This window comes from Ornithorhynchus anatinus, chromosome 1 (assembly GCF_004115215.2).
Source record: "Ornithorhynchus anatinus isolate Pmale09 chromosome 1, mOrnAna1.pri.v4, whole genome shotgun sequence".
NCBI classification, from domain to species: Eukaryota; Metazoa; Chordata; class Mammalia; order Monotremata; family Ornithorhynchidae; genus Ornithorhynchus; species Ornithorhynchus anatinus.
The window spans coordinates 135125077-135132479 of NC_041728.1; the positions used below are offsets into that span (position 1 = coordinate 135125077).

Here is a 7403-nt window from a genome sequence, read left to right on the forward strand (position 1 = left end):
TTATAATTGTAGCTTGTCTTGTCTTTACCCGTCGAGGCGTTTCCGACGCATAACGACGCCGTGGACACATCTCTCCCAGAACGCCCCACTATCCACCTGCAATCGTTCTGGTAGCGGATCCATAGAATTTTCTTGGTAAAAATCCGGAAGTGGTTGACCGTTGCCACCTTCTACGTAATAAATTCGAGTATCCACCCTCGACGCTCTCCCATGCCGCTGCTGACCAGCACAGGGGAGTTTTGACTTGTAGCAGATTGTCTTCCACTCGCTAGCCACTGATCAAGCTAGGAATGGAATGGTTAGGCCTCTGCTTGACTCTCCCTCTCGTAGCCGAGACTGGTAGAGGACTGGAAACTCTTCAGGTGCAACCCTAAGAGGGGCTACCCACAGTAATATCTGAAATACCGCAGGGCTTGGCACAGAGCAAACACTTAACAAATATCACAATCATTGTTCTTGAAAGGGAAAATGAAGTTCACCCCCTTTCCTCGCCCAAATGGTCAGAGTTTAAAGTATAAATCGACTCCCTAAAACGAAACATTTCCCCTCTCCCTCTTTCTTTCAATCTGGATTTCAATATTCTGGTCTTTCTAGCCCCAATCCCACCTGCACCCCCCAATGGACCTGCACAGTGGTCATTACCGTGGCAACCTATTTAGCAGATGGGTTTACTGCACTGAGGACACACAGACTCCAACTGTACCAACTCCCGGCTGGATCTTGGCTCTATTTCCTTTCCCTGGGTACGATCGAGGTAGCCAGGCTTTGGGATTTAGGGCAATGGTGCAGACGAGCACATATCCTTGCTCTGGAGCCTAGAGAAATCCAGCAGTGGGGATTAAAAGAATCTCTTTTTTCATGTGGTTTTCCTGAATTCTGTGTCTGGGATCATCAATGGTATTTCCTGAGCACCTACTATGTGCAGAGCACTGTACCAAGTGGTTGGGAGAATACAGTGCAACAGAGCAGGCCGACCTAAGTTGATAGACTGTTGCCGACTTCCTAGGAAGGGTAGGGATTCAGTAGCCGCTGCAGAGCAGGTTTAAACGAACAGAGATTCCAACGGGCAATGGGGTCGGATGGAGAAAACAGAACGGGGACCTTAAATAGCTGAGAACTCAAGAGAAGCAGCACGGCCTAGTGGATAGAGTCCGGGCCTAGAAGTCAGAGGGACCTCGATTCTAATCCCCGTTCTGCCACTTGTGTGCTGTGTGACCTTGGGCAAGTCACTTCACTTCTCTGTGCCTCAGTTACCTCATCTGTAAAATGGAGATGAAGACTGTGAGCCTCATGTTGGGCAAGGACTGCTGGGGCCAATATCACTCACTCCTACCCTGTCACTAAATACTAATGGCTTAGCGGATAGAGAACGGATCTGGGAGTCAGAAGGACCTAAATTCTAATCCCCGCCCCACCATGTGTGTACTGTGTGACCTTGGCCAAGTCCCTTCATTTCTCTGTGCCTCAGTTGCCTCATCTGTAAAATGGGGATAAGAATAATGTTGGTATTTGTTAAGCGCTTACTATGTGCAGTGCACTGTTCTAAGCACTGGGGTAGGTACAGGGTAATCAGGTTGTCCCACGTGAGGCTTACAGTTTTCATCCTCATTTTACAGATGAGGGAACTGAGGCACAGAGAAGTGAAGTGACTTGCCCACAGTCACACAGCTGACAGGTGGCAGAGCCGGAATTTGAACCCATGACCTCTGACTCCCAAGCCCATGCTCTTTCCACTGAGCCACGCTGCTTCTCTAGGTTAAGAGTGCGAGCCCCATGTGGGACAGAGACTGTGTCCAACCTGATTAACTTGTACCTACCCCAGCGATTAGAACTGTGCTTGGCACATAGTGAGCATTTAACAAGTAATTATTATAATATTTATTATATTATTTATATATATTATATTAATATTATAACGATTATTACTTCTGTAGCATAAATAAATGTTACTATTACTCTTCCTCCTTAATAGGTAATAGACTCTTGCAGACGACATTCTCCAAGAAGCTTTCGATCAATCAATCATATTTATTGAGTGCTTACTTGGTGCGGAGCACTGTTCTAAGTGCTTGGGAGAGTACAATACAGCAGACTCTAAATGTAAGCTTATCCAGAGTGGGTAGGGAAGGTATCTGTTTTTTGTTGTATCGTATATTCTCAAGCGCTTAGTACAGTGCTCTGCACACAGTAAGTGCTCAATAAAGACAATTGAATAAATGAGTGAATACATTCCCTCCTCACAGTGAACTTAGAATTTAGAGGGAGAGACAGACTTAAAAAGAGTTATGGTTATGGACATAAGTGTCGTGGGGTGGAGGGTAGAGTGACTAAAGGGTACAAATCCAAGTGGGAAGCAGCATGACCTATAATGATAACAATAATAATGATGATGGTATTTGTTAAGCACTTACTATGTGCAAAGCACTGTTCTAAACGTTGGGGAAGATGCAAGGTCATCAGGTTGTCCCACATGGAGCTCACAGTCTTAATCCCCATTTTACAGATGAGGTAACTGAGGCCCAGAGAAGTTAAATGACCTGCCCAAACTCACACAGCTGACAAGTGGCAGAGCTGGGATTAGAACCCATGTCCTCTGAATCCCAAGCCCATGCTCTTTCCACAGAGCCACGCTGCTTCTCTAATGAACACATAAGTAACCTGGTAGTCAGAGGACCTGGATTCTAATCCTGGCTCCGTCACTTGTCTGCTGTGTGACCTTCGGGAAGCCACTTAGCATCTCTTTGCCTCAGTTGCCTCGTCTGTAAAATGGGCTTTAAGACTATGAGCCCTACGTGGGACAGAGACTGGGTCCAACAAGATTATCTTGTATCTACCTCAGCACTCAGTACAGAGCCTGGCATATAGTAAGCACTGAACAAAGACCATAAAACAGTGTACAAGAGTGAGGCAGAAGGGAGGGGAATAGGGAAAATGAAGGCATATTTGGGGAAGGCCACTTGGAGGAGAAGTGATTTTAATAAGGCTTCGAAGGTAGGGAGGATGATTGTCTGACAGATAGGAAGTGGGAGGGAGTTCCAGAGCAGAGGCAGGTCATGAGCCAGTGGTCGGTGGCAAAATAGATGAAATTGAGGTCTAGTGAGTATGCTGGTATTAGAGGAGTGAAGGGTGAGGCCTGGGTTGAACTAGGAAATCAGTGAGGTAAATTGGAGGGAATATAGTGATTGAGTGCTTCAAAACCAATGATAAGGCATATCCATTTGATACAGAGGTGGATAGTTAGCCACTGGAGTTCTTGAGAAGTGGGGAAACATGGACTAAGCTTTTTTTAAGAAAAGTGATCCTGACAGGAGAGTGAAGTATGGACTGGAGTGGGGAGAGACAAGAGGCAGGGAGGTCAGCAAGGAGCCTGGTGCAGTTGACAAGTTGAGATAGGATAAGTGCCTGGATCAACAGGATAGCAGTTCGGAAAGAGAGGAAAGGGTCGATTTTAGCGATGTTGTGAAGGAAGAACTGACAGGATTTGGTGACGGATCGAATATGTGGGTTGAGTGAGAGAGATGCGTCGAGGATAATACCGAGATTATGGGTTCTTGAGACACGGAGGATGATGCTGCTTTCTAAAGTGATGGGGAAGTCAGTGGGAGGACAGAGTTTGAGTGGGAAGATGAGAAGTTCTACTTTGGACATGTCAGCGGGATGTCCAAATAGAGAAGGCAGGAGGAAATATGAGACTACAGAGGAGGAGAGAGGTCAGGGCTGGAGATAGAGATTTGGGAATCATCCAAGTAGAGATGGGAGTGAATGAGTTCTCCAAGAGAGTAGGTGAACACGGAGACGAGAGGGGGACTTAGAACTAAGCCTTGAGGGATTCCTACATCTAGGGGGTAGGAGACAGAGGAGGAGAGACTGAGAAAGAGACTGTGGGGGACAGAGTCAGAGGTCATGGGTTCGAATGCCGGCTCGGTCACTTGTCAGCTGTGTGACTTTGGGCAAGTCACTTAACTTCTCGGTGCCTCAGTTACCTCATCTGTAAAATGGGGATGTAGACTGTGAGCCCCACGTGGGACAACCTGATTCCCCTGTGTCTACCCCAGGGCTTAGAACAGCGCTCGGCACATAGTAAGCGCTTAACAAATACCAACATTACCATTGTCAGGGAAGCCAGTTAATGTTTCAGGAGGGGGTGATCTATAGGGTCAAAAGTAGGAGAGGTCAAGGAGGATTAGGATAGGGTGGAGGACATTAGAACTGGCAAGATGCCACTGGTCATTTGAGAGGACGGTTTCTGTTGATTAAAAGAAGCAGAAACCAGATTGGAGGGGGCCAGTTGTTAGGTGGAATAACGAAGTTGGCAAAAAAAAAAAAACGGATACAACTGGAAAGATATTTTGTTCCCCTTCTTCTGTCTTTCCTTGACTGTCCTATTCCCATTCTGTTCCGTCAGTCAATCAATCGATCAAAGATATTTGTTGAGCGCTTGGGCAGAGAGTACAACAGGATTCCTCCATTCACAACCCTTCCTCTACATTCACCTTGCTTCTCCACAGCTGGATTTCTGCACTCATTCTGTCATCAGGAAGGAGGTCTGCATTGAATTGCTGCTTGGCCTTGGAGCTGAATATAATAGTGATAATAAAAATAAAAAATAATTTTTAGCACTTAGTATGTGCTAAACTCTGTACCAAGCCCTGGGCCAGATACAATATAGGAAATGTGGACACAGTCCCTGTCCTAAATGTTTCTTACACTCTGAGGGCGAGGGAGAAGAGGTGTTTTATCTCCATTTTACAGATGAGATAACTGAGGCACAGAAAAGCTAAGTGGCTTGTCCGAGATCACAAGGCAGGCAAGCGATAGAGCAGTGAATAGCTCTGTGCTCTTTCAAGAAATTTAGGAGGCTTTTCACTTATCTTTAAGAAACTGAGTGAAGGGAATTCCTTTAATTTATATTTGAGAAAATGTATTTGTTCAAAGGCTTCGTATGCCCAGGCCTGGATGACATTTTGAGATTGCTGCAAGAGAAGCACTAAATGTTGGGAGACCCAAAAGTGAGAGAGAGAGAGAGAAAGAGAAAGAGAGAGAGAGAGAGAGAGAGAACATGTGTGAGTGTGTGTGTGTGTTTTACCTGAAGCTGAATCCTACCATCATGGTCTAGTGGTCAGAGCACGAGCAAGAACAAGATTCACTCATTTCCTGAAGCCAAGCCCTGGCAGAAGAAGTGGGCGAGCCGTGGACAGGATAACATTGGTCCAAGTAACAGTCAAAGCTATTTCTTGAGTGATAAGCCATATCATCTGCTTTGGTTTTGCCAAAGAAACTCCTGCAATGTGTGTAGAGAGATCATTCTTCCAGTTTTCCGTCAGCCACTCAGTGTTTCAGCCTACGTGTCCCCACTTTCAAAGCCTTATTGAAGGCAAATCTCCTCCAAGAGGTCTTCCCTGACTAATCCCTCCTTTCCTCTTCTCCCACTCCCTTCTGCATCACCCTGACTTGTCCCCCCTTAATCCCCCCCTCTCAGACCCAGAGCACTTGTAATTTGTAATTTATTTATATTAATGCCTGTCTCCCCCTCTAGAATGTGAGCTCGTTGTGGGCAGGGAATGCATCTGTTTCTTGTTGTAATGTACTCTCCCAAGTGCTTAGTACAGTGTTCTGCACACAGTAAGCATTCAATAAATACAACTGAATGAATGAATGTCCCAGCCTCCCTAGGTCTTGGCTCCTGCCACAGGGTCTCATGCCTCAGAAGCGATGCTTGTATTTACAGGGACCTGGGAAGGAAAAACAAAAGCCACAGAGCAAATGGGGAGACCGAGGATGCCCTTGGAGAAAAGCCCCGTGAACCCGATGTGGGACAGGTACTGTGTCCAACCCGATTTGCAAATATCCACCCAGCGCTTAGTTCAGTGCCTGGCACTTAGTAAGCGCTTAACAAACACCACAGGTATTCCCTCTAGACTGTATGCTCGTTGTGGGCAGAGAATGGGTCTGTTTCTTGTTATATTGTACTCTCCCAAGCGCTGAGTACCATTCTTTGCACACGGTAAGCGCTCAATAAATTCGATCGAATGAATGAATAAATGTAGTCCTGGGTCTCGCTGATTTTCACAAAAGACCTCGATCACCCCCCACCACCCCTCCAGGACAGACAGACGGATCTGACCGTCCTCTCTCTTTGCTTCCCCGTGCTCCTATCCCTTGTTTATAGCCTATGGAGCTGCTCTTTTCCCTCAAGAGCTGCTTAGGGAAAAGTTTGGAATAGCTAATAAATTGAGACGCCAGTGCTGTCTGTAAAAAACCCATCTCTAAGTTGGCTTTTATTACCCCGCCATCTGTTTTAATGAGGGCTGGTTTTAAATGAGAACTAGTCATAATAGCCTTAGGATATAAATCTTCAGGTGATTTGATTTCGTGGTCGATTTTTCAGGGCAGGCCACACATGGGTTTTTAAACCAATCAGTGTAGCGTCTCTTATTTGGGCAGACACACAGACACACAAATGGGTTGGATGAGATGGGGTATGTCTCTACTGATCCTGGGGGCTCTGCTCTCCCCTCCTCTGCCACCCACCTTCAGTCCCCTATTTCAAGAGTTCTGTCTTTCCTTGGCTGCCCTTTTCCCATTCCCACCTAATCGATTAATAATTATGGTACTTGTTAAGCGCTTACTATGTGCCAAGCACTTTTCTAAACACTGGGAATGATACAAGTTAATCAGGTTGTCATGTTTATCAAGCACTTGCTGCGTGCAGAGCATTGTACGAATGCTTGGGAAAGTACAGTGCAACAATAAACATTCCCTTCCCACAAGAGTTTTCAGACTAGAGAGGTAGAGACAGACATCAACCTCATGGGACTCACAGTCTTAATCCCCATTTTACAGATGAGGAAACTGAGGCACAGCAAAGTGAAGTGACTGGCCCAAGGTCACGCAGCAGACATGTGGCGGAGCCGGAATTAGAACCCAGGTCCTTCTGACTCCCAAACCCCTGCTCTATCCACTAAACCAACCTGCTTCCTCAATCAATCAATCAACTGTATTTGTTGACCATCTACTGTGGGCCAACAGTACAATTCGACAGAGTTCCCTCATTCACAGCCCTCCCTCTTCATTCACCTTATTTCTCCGTAGCTGGGACTCTGCACTCATTTTCCCATCAGCAAGGAACTCTGCACTGAATTGCTGCTCAGCCTTAGTGCTGACCCTTACAATAATAATGATAACGATGATAATAATAATAATTATTGTGGAATTTGTTAAGGACTTAGTATGTGCCACCTTCAGGATCCCAGCAACGGATGACGGTGTGTCTTTTACAGCTGGAGCCCCTTCTGCGTGAAGAATGATTGACGGGGTACAGCCCCAACCCCCCCACTGAATGATTGATGGGGTACAGACCAGCCCCCACTGAATGGAAGAGTGATTGACGGGGAACAGCCCCG

At 46.2% G+C, this 7403-nt stretch overlaps 1 non-coding gene across 1 annotated transcript; it reads right to left on the reverse strand.

Moving 5' to 3' along the window:
- Nucleotides 1–242: 242 nt before the first annotated feature.
- LOC114816553 lies at nt 243–380 on the reverse strand. The gene has a single exon (XR_003764341.1). It is a non-coding gene; the product is annotated as a small nucleolar RNA SNORA7 (small nucleolar RNA).
- Between the last annotated feature and the right edge of the window lie 7023 nt (nt 381–7403).